Consider the following 15,921-nt stretch of genomic DNA (forward strand, 5'->3'; position numbering starts at 1 on the left):
GGCTGGGATTTGTCACTGAGAAGAGGTTAAGAGGGCAGGATGGGTGCTTATGTAGGACGTACTTTTTTCTCCTTGTGTATTCATACTTTCTCGTTCACAGACTCAATCAAGACTTTGTTGAAGCTCTCCCATTCAGGTCATTGTCAGTCCTTGGGACTCAAAGGGCGCATCCCTTCTCATGAAAGTAAGCTAGGTTGACATACGGTTAACAGAAAATTACAAGTCACTTATTCAGTGCCAGGATAGAGAGAACCTGGCAGAGCTTTGTCAGAATATGTTAATGTTATTTTTCTGTGTTTGCTTCTCCTGTTAGACCTTGAAGGCCAGGACTGTGTCTTTTGCAATTTCGTATTCCTAGAGCCTAATCTTTCAGGCATCCCTGAATAAATATGTATAAGTTCAAAGCTGGCACAAGGATAAGTTAGTTTATAAATGGTGCATTTCAACTATCTGTATATTTGTGGAAATCTCAACCTGATAAATGGAGACATCTGATAAGTCCTTGGTCTACTTTTAGAAGGTAGAAGATGAAAGTTATGACTCACTGATTCATGCTAAGAACTTTGGGTAAAAGTGGCTTCCATTTCTACATGATGGAAGAGCCTTACAGCCTAGATTTTTAGAAGGAGAGTTCACAAAGCTCAGAGAAAGGATAGGGTACCTCCAAGGCCAGCAGAACTATAAAAAGGAGTATGGTTTCATCCAGATGGATGGGAAGCTCCAAGAAACAAAAGTTGTGATTGTAGATTCCAAATCACTCTGATAAGCAAAAATGGATCCGGCTTCTGTAGAAGGCAGCACAGCTGTTTGGGGCCATTGCAAAAGAAGCCAGATTTTAAAAAAATAACAGCTTTATTGATATATAATTCACATACCATAATTAGCCCATTGAAAATGCACAATTCACTGGTTTTTAGGATATTCACAGCTTTGTGCAACCACCATCATAGTCAGTATGACAACATTTTCATCACTTCAAAAAGAAACTTAAGCCCTTTAGCTCTTGCCCACCTTTCCACCCCCAGCCCTGCTGATCCCTTCAGACCTAAGCAAGCACTACTCTTGCTTACCTATTCTGAATGTTTCATATAAATGGAATCCTATAGCATGTGGTCTTTTGTGTCTGGCTTCTTTGAGTTAGCATAATGTTTTCAAGGACCATCCATGTTGTAGTATTACCGAGTTATATTCCATTGTATGGTTATACACTATTTTGTATATCCATCATTTGATGAACATTGGGGTTATTTTCACTTTTTGTGTATTAAGAAGAATGTTACTGTTCATGTGTACTTTTTTGTGTGCACATGTCTTCATCTCTCTTGGGTGCATACCTATCAGTGGAATTACTGGCGACTTTAGTAACCATATGTATAAGCTGTCAGACTTTCCAAAGTAGCTGTACTGCCACATTCCCAATGGCAGTGTGTGAAGACTCCTGTTTGTCCACATTCTTGCCAACACTTGTTGGCAACACTTGTTGGTGTACTGTTTGGTGTTTTTATTTTAGCAGTCCTCATGGGTGTGGAGTGGAATTTCATTATGGCTTTGATTTGCATTTCCATAATGACTAATGATATTGATCATCATTCATGTGTTTATTGGTCATTGTATATCTTCTTTGGAGAAATGTCTGTTCAGATCTTCTGCCCATTTTAAAATTGAGTTGTAGGTCTTTTTATTGTTGAGTCTTTTTTTTTTTTTTTTTTTTAAGATTTTATTTGAGAGAGAGAGAAAACACAAGTAGGGGGAGGGGCAGAGAGAGAATTGGGACAAGCAGACTTCCCACTGGGCAGGAAGCCTGATGTGGGCTCCATCCCAGGACCCTGAGGATCATGACCTGGCCTAAGGCAGACGTTTACCTGACGGAGCCACCCAGTTGCCCCTTTCCTGTTGAGTCATAAGAGTTGTTTATATACCCTAGATCCAAATCTTTTAACAGAAATGATTTGAAAAAGTTTTCTGCTATTCTGTGGATTGTTTCTACTTTCTTAGGAAGGCAGTTTTTAAGTGGTGTACAAAAGAAAGGGGTACATAGTAGTAAGCATTCAAACAAAAGAACAGCCTGAAGAACAAAAAATATTAGAAAGGTTATATCTAGGATGACCCATGACCTGGAGAGAAGGATTTGAAATTACCATAGTGATCTAAGAAAACTTTTTGTAAATATAACACGCATCAAGTGCATTGTAAAGATAGAACTTAATAAATCATCAGTAGATGAAGACATGTGTGTAATCACTGTGCAGGGTTGAAAAAGAGAACATTACAAGCCCCCTGAAGCCTTCTCATACACCTTTGCCATCACTAGCCTTGTTCTCCAAAGGTAACCACTCTTTACTTCCTAACATCATAGATTTGTTTTTACATATTTTTGAAATTTGTAGAAATGGGATCGCAAAGCATCTTTTTATTTGTGCCTGGTTTCTTTTGTTTAACGTGTAAAATTTCTTCATATGTTGTTTATAGCTGCAGTTCTTTTTTATTGCTCTATAGTTTTCCAGTGTATGGATATACAGATATTTATATGTTCTGCTCTTCATTGGCATTTGGGTTTCAGTTTTTGATCTTTGGCTATTAGGTCCTTTGAGGTGCATGTGGGCATGCATTTCTGTTGGGTATATGTCTAAGAGTGGACTTGCTGTGTCATAAAGTATATTTGTGTTCAGCTTTAATAAAGATTAGGTATATGCAAATTAGTTTTCAGTCTATACAAGGTGAGGAAGAAGAATGAAGCTAGACTCACTTTACTATTAAAAGAGGGAGTGCAAAGCCATTCACTCCTCCTATCTTCCCTAGCAAAGAGTGGTTTTCAGACCGAGAAAGGTAGAATACAAAAGATGCAGTAAAGTGAGAGCATTCTCACTCAGTTCAAGTAGGTAAAAATCTCCAGGCTGAAATGAGTTGTTTCCTAGGATACTGAAAACTGCAATTATTTTCCAGGAACCCGGTTGGAAACTTCAAGAAATGAGAAGGTGAGAGAAGCTTCTGAAATCAGTGTTTTTGTTTTCTAAAGAAAGAAAAATGGATTGAGTTGCATGTGAATTTCTGGCAGAAATTGAATCTAGGTTTAAACAGGTGATTTGATAACCCTGAGAGAAAGAGGTAGTAGTTATCTGGATCCAGCATGATTTCTGTCATTCCAAAAATATTTATTAGGCTTCCAATTCTCATAGGTTCCTGGTACTCCTGGTGCTAGGAATACAAAGATGAATGTCAAGCCCCCTATTTAGGATATCAGCCTGTAGCAAGTATTCTTAGTGCATTTCCTTGCATGCATCTTTTCAGTGGCTCAACTCTGGGGGAAAACGGACCCATCCTGATGAGCAAGTATTACCAAATGTATGCAGAGTGCCTGTGAAGCTGGTTATGAGGTGCTTTGTGACCCTGGGAAGGAGAGGGAAAGAAGAGGAAGTCTTTGTTGCTTCTAAAATAGGAAGATACTAAGGGCTGAGGGAATGAGATGGGTGGGCAAGTATGAGCTGGCATGGGCATAAGAGCATTTCTGCTATCCTGGGCAAAGTGATTATGAAAAACTTTCTAGAAACGAGAAGATGTGGCTGGCCAGTGATTGGCCTTGCAGTGAAAAATCCTTGCAGATCATGCCGAGGAGTTGGGACTTTTATCTCATAGGCTGGAGAAGCTCCAGAAAGATTTAAAATATCCTGGGAGCCACAGATCAGATTTGCATTTAAACAGTTTGGTAGTAATGTGGAAAATAAAAAGTACTAATCTGAACCTAGGGCAAGGGGAACCTCCTACAAGAGTCAAGGTAGGGCGGATGCAGGCCAGGAGGCCAAGAATAGGAACAGATTCTTAGAGGGATTTAGGAGAGACTGAAATAAGTCATTTTGTGCTAATCTTGTGTTCTTTTTAAAAATAGATTTTAAGAAGGTTAGATAGATTACTAGCTAAGGGACAGCTTTTGAATTCAAGAAAGTGTCTAGTTTAACAGAATGCTGTCCTTATGAACGAGATGGAAAATAAATCTGGGTATTTGGTGGGTTTCTCGCTTGTTGGAGAAGTATACTTTAAAAATAGTAGTTTTAATGGATTAGTGTCAGCTGGAAGGGAAGCCTTTCCTACTGTGCTGTTGAACTCTGTACTTCCCTGGGTTACAACTTTTATCTTTTTTTTTTTTTTTTAAAAGTAGGCTCCACACCCAACATGGGGCTTGAACTCACAGTCCTGAGATCAAGAGTAACACGCCTGAGGCAGTCAGTGGAGTGTACAACTCTTGATCTCAGCGCCATAACTTTTATCTTTTACTGAAATGGTTTTATTGTTGACAAATGTCCAAGTGAAGCAAAATTAGAAAGGTAAGGTGGTGTAGTTGATAGAAGTGGGGTTTTAAAATACACACATTCAAGGAAGTGAAATTGAGGGGGCCCAGGAATTTTATTCTTTAATATTTGAAGTGTGATATACATTAGTACATAAATAGACATATAGTATATTTGTGGTATTACAATTTCATGGGGAAGTGTGATTAAGGAAAATGTCCAAAAAGTCTCCTTGGGGACTGATTTAAAAAAAAAAAAAGGTTGAGAAACACTGCCTTAAAAGAATTCAAGCATTGGGGCTCAGTCGGAGGAGCATGCGACTCTTGATCTTGGAGTTGATGAGGTTTTGGAATATAGGTGAGATCTGGAGCTGATGACCAAGAAAGAATTCTTGAGACGTTTTTGGTGCAAAATGATGATTTTATTAAAGCACAGAGACAGGACCTGTGGGCAGGAAGAGCTGCTGCCCGGGGCCTGTGAGGGGTAGCTGATTATATACCTGGGAGTTGGGAGGGGTTTGAGGATACACTCAAAGGAATTTTGGAAGCAAGGTTCCAGGAGCTTGAGGGGGCTAGTTATTTTTGGGAAAAGGTCACTTACTACGCCTAATAAAACCTGAGTCATGAGACCCTGCAGATGTGTATCGGTGGCCTGTGTGCTTGGAGGATGATTGCCAACAGGTACCTTGGGGGTTTAGAGATAAAGGAAATTTCTAAAGGAATTTTTATATCTTGAAGTAGACTCACAGGATCCCCAGGGGTCAGGCTAAGATTGCATTTTGCCCTTAGCAAAGTATAAACATTGAGGCAGTTGAGTCCAGAGAAGGAATGTCCCTCTGCCTGTTTCAAGGACTTGTCCTGTGCTGCCCCAGACTCCTGCCCTGTCCTCAGCTAGCCCTGTGTTTCCCCATCAGGGTTGTGGGTTCAAGCCCCCACTGGGCATAGACATACTTAAAAATAATAAAATCCTTAACAAAAGATAAAAAAATTCAAGGGTTGGAATGAAGAGCTAAAACTTGCTCTTGGGATCAGGGAGAGAGACCCCCCAAAATGTCTACATTTAGGTCCAGAAGCCAAAGACCCCAGTATAAGATGGGACTATTTCTTGATTTATGTGTTTATGTGAACAACAACAAAAAATTGAATAGAGATAAGTTTCTTTGTTATGTTTATTTGACCTTAAAACTCAGTATGAGTCCATAGGGTAGATTTTGCTAAGAAAGAAGTTAATGCAGCCTTAGGTTTCATTTATAAATATGGATGTTACAGAACTTAGAGTGTTAGTGTTGTACCCCAAACTGGCCAGAACCTGATCTGGAAATAGGAAAAATGGGAGCATCCAGCGAGTGATCAGGCAAATGAGAAGTCTGGGAACCATGTGGAGAAGTATGAAGCCAGAACAGAACAGAACTGGCTTCTTGTTGAGCATACCCTGCTTACTGGGGGAGTAAATTCTCCAGTAAGGGAATTTACTCCAATCCACGAGCATAATTGCATTGGGCAAGGCTGTGTAATTAACACATGAATTAAATCAGTGTTTATTAAGTGCCTCCTATCGATGCTGGCATTGTTCTAGGCACCGGAGACTCAGTAGTGTGTACTCAGCAGAGTGGACAAAACAGTTGTGCTCATTGAACTTTGAGTTTAGTGTGTGGAGATAGACAGTAAGCAAGGTAAGTTTGTAAAATCTATCTGGTATGTAAAATAGACAATATTGAGATATTGGCAAGTGCTAAAGAGGAAAAATAAGGGGGAGGGCGGAAAGGATATGGAATACTCAGCAGTGGTAGACATAGTCATGAAGCCAGGCCAGAGAAAGCCTTACTGAGAAGGTTATTAAAAACAAAACAATATTTTGTGTTAATAGTATAAAAAACATATAGAAGAGTGCAAAAAGCACAAGTGTGCAGTGGGATGAGTTTTTATAGTGAATACATTTTTGTAATCGGCACTCAGATTAGTAGACCATTACTAGCCCCTGGGGCTCCTGAGTAGTTCAGTCTGTTGAGTGTCTGCCTTTGGCCCAGGTCATATCCCAGGGTCCTGGGATTGAGCCCCACATCGAGCTTCCTGCTCAGCGGGGAACCTGCTTCTTCCTCTCCCTCTCCCTGCCACTCCCCCTGCTTGTGCTCTCTCTCACACACACTCTCTCTCTAATAAATAAAATCTTTTTTTAAAAAAAGAATATTACTAGCTCCTCAGAAGGCTCAGTCACCCTTTCCCAAAGTACTACTCCTTGACTACTAATTCCATAGTTTGTGAGCTTTATATTAATGCAGTCATATGTAATATATTCTTTTGTTCCCGACTTCTTGCATTCAACATGGTATTTGTGAGATTCATCCATGTTCTTACAAGTATTTGTAGTTCATTCAATTTTTGTTGCTGTAGGGCATTCCATTGTATGATGACACCATGGTTGTTTCCTGTCCTTGGCAAGTGAATAGTGCTGCCTTTTCTGTGTATGTCTTTTTGGTGGGGATATAATTAGAAGTGGACTTGCTGGGTCATGGGGTATATGTATATTCATTTTAGTAGATACTGAGAAACAGCTTTCCAAAATGGTTATCCATCAGCACCGTATGGGAGCTCCACATTCTTGGCAACACTTTGTATTGCCTGCCATTTAACTGTTGCTGTTCTGGTGGGTGTTAGAGGTGTTTATTCATGGCTTTAATTTGTATTTCCCTGTAGACTAAGGCAGTTGAGGACTTTTTCATACTTTTTTTTTTTATAAAGATTTTATTTATTTATGATTTCACTTATATGTGGAATTTAAGAAACAAAAACAGAGGATGATAGGAGAAGGAAGAGAAAACAAAATATGCTAAAATCAGAGAGAGATAAGCCATAAGAGACTCTTAACTATAGGAAACAAACTGAGGGTTACTGGAGGGGAGGTGGGAAGGGGATAGGGTAACAGGGTGATGGGCATTAAGGAGGGCACGTGATGTAATGAGTACTGGGTGTTATATGCAACAGATGAATCACAAAACTCTACCTCTGAAACTAGTAATATATATGTTAATTAATTGAATTTAAATTAAAAAATTTTAAAAAATTCAGCATTTCATAAAGAAAGGCTATTTGAATACCAAATGAGTAGAAAGGACATAGTCTCAGAATAAAGAGCGACCCTTTAAATTGGATACATTTAGCTAGCTTTATGAAATACTCATGAACAATTTTTTCCCCCTCATTTCTCTGAGGACCTACAATTGCAGGTATGGTTTTGCAGACTAGCTTTGAGAATCACTCATCTGCAACATTACATATGTGTTTTTGACTTTGATACTGTTAATGAATGAGCATCATATCTATCCTTAAACCTGCAGTGGATTGAGGTTAGAGTCTAAATATGAGAAACCATAAAAAACCTCCAAAGTAGGCTATGTGTCATTTCTAGCCCAGAAATACTTCATTTCTTAAAAAAAGAGAGAGAGAGAGAGCCAGATGCATCTCAAGGACACATATGGTACACGTGTAATCATAGTAAAGCTCCATACTCATCTTAGTAACTTCCTTGCCTAGAAGCTCCATGAAATTATTGTTCCTAAAATTTTGTTTTGAAGAAGCCAAGCTCTGAGTTTTCTTTAGCAACTTGATTTGCCTTGTCCTTAGGGAAAAATACAGTTATTTTTGACTTTTGTGGATTCCCATTCTCCCCACCACCAGTGTTAAAGCTAAATGTGCTGCCGAGTATTTGATAAAAGTGATTTGGGGCAGCAGGAGGGGGAGGTGGTGCTGCAGTAAGGAAGCTGGAATTGTTCTGAGTGCCTGGGACCCTGGGCAAGATTGGCACTAACATTGGTAGACATGTCTGGAGTCTCTGTTGATGCATACTTGTGCTTTCCTTTGAATTGAATACCCGCTTTCTATTTGGCAGAGTGCTGAGTCGTCTTCTGAGTATCAGTGTCATTAATTGGCTTCAGAAGTGTGTAAGTGATCTTTTTCTACAGAAGTTTGGCCTTTGAGTATTACCTGAGAAATATTTTTGTGATGTTTGATAGTACAGAGTAATTTGATAATTCAGAGATATCAAATGTCCTTTGTAAGATTCTTCTGCCATTTCGAAGAACAGTATTACTAACAACTGATTACTTTTCTCATTTTTGTCAACTGATTTTATGGGACTTAGTGTCTTTCTGCCGAGAAGAGAATTTTAACATGTATAATCACTTCTCAGCATTTCTAGTCTGCTTTTGGTGTTAGGTCATAGGATTATATTTTAGTTACCCGATGTGTCTGTGGTTTTACTATGATTATCTTGCCCTGAGGGATGGGTGAAAATAAGTGAAAAGTTCATTGCTGCTTTGTGAATTAAGGTATGCCTTGGCATAGAGTGCTGATCATTTTGGCATCGCAACACAGCATTAGATCACCTTGTCTGCAGTTTGGGAATGTTCTCAAAGTGCTGCCTAACACTGCAGACTTCTCCATAAACTTGAGCTGGTATGGAAAACGATGTTTATTATATCCCGTTCTCAAATATCTCGCCAAGTTACTGTCATCAGACTCTTTATTGATAGAAAATTAGTTAGGCAAAAATCATTTTCTTCTCCATGCATGGCAGAGGCGATGAAATTTATGAGAAAGTACGTATAAGGAAAGGTTGCAAGTGTTGATTGTGGATTTGAGCCCTGGCTGGAAACAAAGAACTCTTGACTTATGGTGGAATGTTCTATGTGTTTCTTGTGTCTTTCAATCTCAGCTCTTGTGTATGGAAATAATGAAAGGAATATGTGCTACGTGAATTGGTCAGAGTTTTTGGTTACAGATACTAAGATCTATTCTAGTTAGTGTAAACAGAGGGGGATTTATTAGAGGTGATAGGTAGCTTAGCAAATCATCAGGAGGGCTGAAGAAAGAGCCTGTAGGCCAAATTTCTGGGAATGGTTGCCGGTACAGCACTGTGGGATTGGCGCTTTGAGGGGCTGCTGCCCCTGCCTGGGTTGGGACGCTCCAAGTCAGGGAGCCAGAGCCAGAAGCACTGCATGTTGCCAGCAAAGTGGGTGCCACATACCCTTCCACCTTGCTTCTTTTCCCAAGTAACATGACTCTGTTCTGATGGAGTCCTGTGTGCTGCGCCTGGTTGGCAGAACCTAATTTACTTTGCCTGTACCATACGGCAAAGAAGTCAGGAAACAATTCTTCCAACCTCAGTTCGTTTATTTGCTTCCTTTTTTAATCTGCATCGAACAGGTGGGCTTTACACAGAAGGGAGCTGTAAATGGTGGTGGGAAGTGTAGATCTTGGGGCTCTCTGAATAAGATGCTAATCATAGCACCTATTTGAAATAATATAGTAGTAAGAAGACTAATGGATCGCAAGTAACTTTGATGGAAGCCTACTCTTTAAAAACACATTTTTAAAAATTGGAATTGGTGGTGCATGAAGAATATTTAAAACCCCTCAGCAGGTGCATGCTTGTGTTAGTTTAGGATTTCCATATTAGTCTACTTAAGAGTATGTTGATAATAAAGCCAAGACAAAAATACTATCTTTTTTTGCAAGTTCATTTGTCTTTGGTGAACTAGTCCAGACCCATCCTTGTGAATCTTTTTTGATCCGAGAGGGAGAGTTGAGACTTGATGCATGAGTTAAGACAAATTCATTACTGTTCTCAGAAGAACAAATTAAAGTGTATGGATCTCTGAATGGTGGATTAGCAGTGTTATAATTTTTTGGGTATGGTTATTTACTTAACTTTTTTCCTGAAGTGAACCCAGCCTTGGAATGGGCTTGGAAATAACTATTCAAACTATAAAATTAATGTGGTCCAGTGGCCTGATTCTATAGTTGAGGAAATCCAAGCCCAGAGTGAAGAGATTTGCTCAAGGTTAGACAGCTGGTTGGTGGGGGGAGGCCTCCTGATTTCACAGCTTGCCTGGTCTTTCCCCACCAACCCCTCTGGGAAAGCACAGGTTTCTCCCCAGTGGGATGAAGCTCCAGTGCCTCGTGGGTTCTCATACTGAAATTTAAGTCCTCATGTGATAGTTGGGATGTCTCAGTGGGTTGCTGGTTGAATAATACTGTTGTTTCATGCATCAAGGAATACTTGGAAAATTGTTCTGGACTTTTAAGGAAAATGGATCAGGCACTAAGAATTTTGTTCAAACTAACAGGGAAGAAAAAAAATGCATAATGAGCATGCCTAATTGAAGATGTAAGTTTCAACTTAGTACACTGAGCTACAAAAATGAAGGCAGTTGATGCACAGTTCTCTTCTGTTTACTCTTCTGGGCTGTTCATAAATTTTCTCATATGTCGTTGTTTTGATAAGGCATTTCTGTTACATGCTTGGTCAGTGCAAGGTAAAAATTATAAGGAAAATTTAGTTTGACTCACTTCTCAGCCCTTTCAAGTCTGTGCTCCGATGCTGCCCTTGCTGTGAGTCTTACCCTGACCCACGTAAGATTGCAGTTCACCTTCCCTCCATTCATGCCTGAATCCCCTTCCTCTGCTTTTCTGGCCACCTCCTTTTCAATAGCACATAGTCCCTCTCACATTATATGTATTTCCCATGTAATATGTCTGTGTGTTAATTTGACTGTGAGTATGTAGTATATATCATGTCTCTATTATGTTCATATAGTCAGTGTGTCCTGTTGTGTGTCTCCTCCCTTAGACCACAAGCCCCATGAAGGCTGACTTTGTATCATTTTTTGGATTTCTAGCACAGAGAATAAATATTGCCTACCCTGTAGGAGATGCTCAGTCAGTATATGAATGAATGAACATGGCAAAAAGCAACTACTCTTTAGGATTTCTACTAGTAAAATGCCAGATTCTCAGTTCTAGTGCTTATTTTATTCATAAACTCACTGGGGATGGCACAGTTACTAGTTGGTACATAAAGAAAATTATCTTAAGGTTATGAGTTGTGTTATAAATAGTGTTCTGGAACTTCCTTGCTTATTTGGCAGTAAGGAACTCGGCTTCAGATGAAAAAACCATTAAATTTTCAGATATTATCAGTGGAACATTCTCTAGACGTTAAAAATCTAGATTTCTGTGGTCAAAATGTACAGATTTAGATACAGATATAGATATTTGGATGGTAGCTGGTTTGAAACCTAATGATAGAAAAGCTTTTCATTTTCAGTATTGTGGCAGATAGAGCCAGATTTCAGGGTATCAGGGTCCTGAGACAGCAGGGATGGGAAGAGGAAGGAAGGAGTCAAAGCCTGGGGAGAGTTGGGGAAAACTCTTCAACAGAGTCATCCAGATGTGAAAGTGCATTTTTACGCCTGCTCAGAGAAGCTGGAACACGAGACAGGGAGATACATTTAATGCAGATAAAGTCCACAATGTTCTGAAATTTTCATTTATCTAAACTGCTGGCAGCTTTCTGGTAAGTTCTGGGGCATAATGTAACTTATAAAATGCTTGTTTGTATTATTTAAAGATATATTTAATTTTTAGGATTCAAGGGAAATGAAGATGATCCTTAATGTCTGAGGAGGATGTTCAGAAACCTAGAAAATATCTTAGAAGTTGACTATTTTGGCTTGTTATGTTAGCTTAAGCCCAAAGGTTAAATGACTTGCCCAATATTGCACAACTAATTCATGGCAGAATTGGTTCTAGGTTTTGTCACAAATTATGACTGAAATATCCTTAATAATAGGCCTCTCTGATAACCTATGAATTTGTTCAAAGATTTAGGTTTTATCTTAAAAGTTTTAAAAATGCATGCAGATATTCCATCCTATACAAATGGTCTTCTTCTCTTTTTATATGTATAAGCAAGCATATTTTTGTTATTTGTGGAATTGTGATCTGGAATTGGAGAAAATGAACAGAGTGAAAGATTATTGTTACGGTCTTTTTTTTTTTTTTAAATACGTAATTTTCTCTTTTTACAGATTTATTTATTTATTTATTTATTTATTTATTTATTTATTTATTTATTTATTTATTTATTTATTTATTTATAAAGATTTTATTTATTGAGACACACAGAGAGAGAGAGAGGCAGAGACACAGGCAGAGGGAGAAGCAGGCTCCATGCAGGGAGCCTGATGTGGGACTCGATCCTAGGTCTCCAGGATCCCGCCCCGGGCTGCAGGCGGCGCCAAACCTCTGCGCCACCGGGGCTGCCCTATTGTTATGGTCTTTGAAGCATTAAATCAGAGTTTTAAAGAAAACTACAATGGGGGAATAAAATCTACTTGATTTGCTCTGAAGTTTAATATATTGTAATAGAGGAAATTAATTATAGCACAGTGAAAATACCTTATTTAGAAAATATTTTCAACCTCAACTTGTGAAGAAAGGATTGCTATTTTTGTCAGTTCAACATTCTGTGTCAGTAAAGTAAGGCATTATGGTTTGTGTTTTTTTGCTGGAGGTACAAGTTTGGAAGCGATGTAGTTTTTTAAAGAAAGAGATGATCTTTGTATATAATTTTGTATGTACATTTTCCCTGAAGATTAGATCGTATTTGTATGGAGAAAGATGGCCAACCCTGCCCTACCCCTTCTCCAGCAGGGAATTACTCTAAAGGTTTTGCTTCTTAATCTTTTATGTTAATCTTTTTTTTTTTTTTTTCAACACATGGTTAAATGAGATTTTTATCCTGCAGTGGGGTTGTAGCTTGATTTTGATATGCTCCAAAAGATCGTTTCCCTAGTTGATTAAAGAGCAGGGTGTGATAGGAAGAGCACTGAGCTGGCAGTTAGGAGATTCTGACTTCATCTTATCTGTAGGTGATGGTTTTACAGTGGTAATGGGGTATTACAGCCTCTTCCAGCTCGGAGAGCTTATGATATGTATTTGCTCATAATCTGCTTAGTGCCTCTATACCCAAACTTCATGAAATTTAAAAGTACAGATGGTGCATGTATTTCAAGTTTCATGGTCTCGCCACAGAGCAGTTCCCTTGGGATGCATCCTTTGGGAGCCAGTGCCCCTTGCTTTAGTCTGGCTGATAGATTCTCCTCTGTGACTGCAGGGGGGTTGATGTGTAAGAGCGTGCTGGGCAGTCACGGGTGGCTCACGAAAGGCCCTTCTTGGCCAAGCAAGGGGAGCTCTCTGAGCCTCTTAGCATTTCTGAGACAGCCTCCTGAGGCAGGAGGGATATTCAGATGGGGCCTGGAATCTTTAGGACCTGGACAGTTGCTCTTCTTGAGTGGTTTGCCACTTGGAATCCTTGTATTAATGTTGGAAATAGCCATCTAAATTGTTATGGTCTTATATTTGCATATTTTCCACTGATTACTGGTGTAAAGGTGAGGAGGCCTTTGGCTGAAGGGTGTACATGATATACCATGCTAGTATCTCCTACCCACAGTCTCTTTCTCATTGAAGGTGTCCCATAGTGTGTGTGTTTTCAGTTGTCTCTATCACACTGGCTGGTTGACTAGCTCTAGGTGGATATGCGGAAATACCCTGTAGAATTACTGGATTCGTATCCCAGTCTGGCAGACTTGTATGTTGAGAAGCCCAAATACAGTATCTGTTGGCAGACAGGTCTTGGCAAATGGTATGTGACTTGTGGGTGGGAAGGAGTGCAGCTTTGGTTACATGGACTGGGCTGGAAGCCTCTGCTCCACAGTCACACTGCAATTGTAGTCTTGTATCCAGGAGAGATTAGTTTGTAATTTTTTTAGAAATAGTAGCTCCAGTCAGAGACAGCTGTAAAGCCCCTGAATTACTTTGTGATGCAGCTCTCATTATTTTTCACATCTGGATTTGAAGTTTTGAAGATTTGAAGTTTTGTACTCAAATAGAGTCTGGATGGAATAAGGTACCTGTTTAAGCCTGACTTTGAGGCTGAAGAAAGCCTTTATTTTTCTTTCATTTCCCTAAGGTATGACAGTATTAGAGCAGATGGAAGGCTGAAGTTTGAGCTTAAGTTGTGTGAAAACTTCATCAGCCAATTGGCTGACTCTTAATGGTGAGACAGGAAGAACCACCCACGTTTTCCATTTTGGATTTGAGTCACAGAAAACAGGTTTCCTGCAGAAACCATTTGGCTTCAACAAGTGTACGGAAATTTCATCTTTGATCGAATCGATGTTTTTATCTTCATTGTGCATGTATTTCAAATTAATTATTTCCTCCCTTTCAGTCCATAGGTTCAGTTTCAAATGTGAATGGCAGTAAACTAATATCCAAGATTTCTGTATAAGAAGTAGATCGAAAGGACTGTACTTTCAGGTAAGGATCTAATTTTACTTTATTTTTAATCATACACGGCTCCTTTGGCAGAAGGCTGGCATGCCCCTACCTCCTTTCCCATGAACGGAAGTATAGGTGAACTTTCTAAAAGATAGCAAATTGACATCTCTAGACAGGTTTCTACCTCTTTGGGATTACAGACATGTCACAGGGGTTGGCTACTTAAAACCCTTAGAGAAGCAGTATGTGATGGCAGTTACACGCACACATACTCATTTAAAATGGCTTATAAAATTGTATTTAAGTTTTTCCTTTTTTTAGGTAGAGGAAATCTTCCTTCTAATACCTACCACTTCCTTCCCATGACTGATTGATCTATCATCTGATTTCCATGTATTCAAAGTTTAAAGATGTAGATGGTTTTCACATTAATTTCTTTACCTCTGTGGCATCCCAAAGTACTCTAATAGTTGTGGGCATAAGAAGATTATAGAAAAAGCTCTGTACTTGAAGTAATGTGGAATGTATAGGGCCAGTGTTTTAGAAATGAATTTCCCCCAGGAGGAAAAGGGACTGTGTAGACCAAAGATAAACACCTCCCCCCTCACACCAAGTAAAACTCACATTTACACATAGAGCATTGTGCTGAGTTGGGATTGTCATAGTGTTTCTGGATACAAATGAAAGTGTATTTCAGAGAAGTGATATGTTGGTTTTTAATCAGTTATCTAGTTTTCCTAATTGATTTTGAGGTATTGAAGTTCCCCCCCATATTAGCTTTTTGTACCTCCTCAGGATGGTTATTTTTCAAGTTTAAAATATATAAAACTCAGTTTTAAATTATTGGCATCGTTTGAAGAGTGAGTAATCCCCAAATCACTTACTAGTAATGCATTGTAGAATGGCTCTTTTAGCAGGTTTCATTTCCTGACTATATTACTAGCTGACAGAAATTCATTTGCAAAACATTAACACACCAACATAGAGAGCTCAGTAGAGAGACACTGGCTTGGGTTTGTAACAAGCTGCAGATGGTGTGTGGACATAGTTTCTTTCCGTTCCTTCCTGGGATCAGCCTTAGTCAGACCTCTGTAGTAATTCCTTTTTTTTTTTTTTTTTTCAAGATTTATTTTTATTTATTTGAGGGAGTGGGGTAGAATGAGAGGGAGAGAGTCTTTTAAACAGGTTCCACACGGAGCAGGGAGCCCGATGTGGGGCTCCATCTCAAAGCCCTGAGATCAGCACCTGAACCGAAAACAAGAGTTGGCAGCTTAATTGACTGAGCCCCCCAGGCGCCCTGGTAGTGTCTCTTTACTCATCTCCCTGCACGACTCTTCCTGGGGGTTTAGATACCCTTACCCTTTGCTTAGAATTCTTCTGCGCCTCCCTACCACCTATAGCAGTGGTTGTCAAACTTTTGGGTCTCAGAAACTAATTTAAAATTGTTGAAGCCCCAAGAGAGCTTTTGTGTTTATGTTGATTATATCCATCACTGTGTTGAAGTGGAGAAAAAT

At 39.3% G+C, this 15,921-nt stretch overlaps 1 protein-coding gene across 15 annotated transcripts in view; it reads left to right on the forward strand.

Moving 5' to 3' along the window:
* The window catches only part of SIPA1L1 (signal induced proliferation associated 1 like 1), a 375,245-nt gene that overhangs the window by 21,629 nt on the left and 337,695 nt on the right, over nucleotides 1-15,921 (forward strand). For all 15 annotated transcript variants that reach the window (XM_038545124.1, XM_038545128.1, XM_038545132.1 and 12 more), the window contains one exon: nucleotides 14,358-14,446. The gene's annotated coding sequence lies outside the window, so the exon portion shown is untranslated. The remainder of the gene's footprint in view (nucleotides 1-14,357; nucleotides 14,447-15,921) is intronic.

This window comes from Canis lupus, chromosome 8, assembly GCF_011100685.1.
Source record: "Canis lupus familiaris isolate Mischka breed German Shepherd chromosome 8, alternate assembly UU_Cfam_GSD_1.0, whole genome shotgun sequence".
NCBI classification, from domain to species: Eukaryota; Metazoa; Chordata; class Mammalia; order Carnivora; family Canidae; genus Canis; species Canis lupus.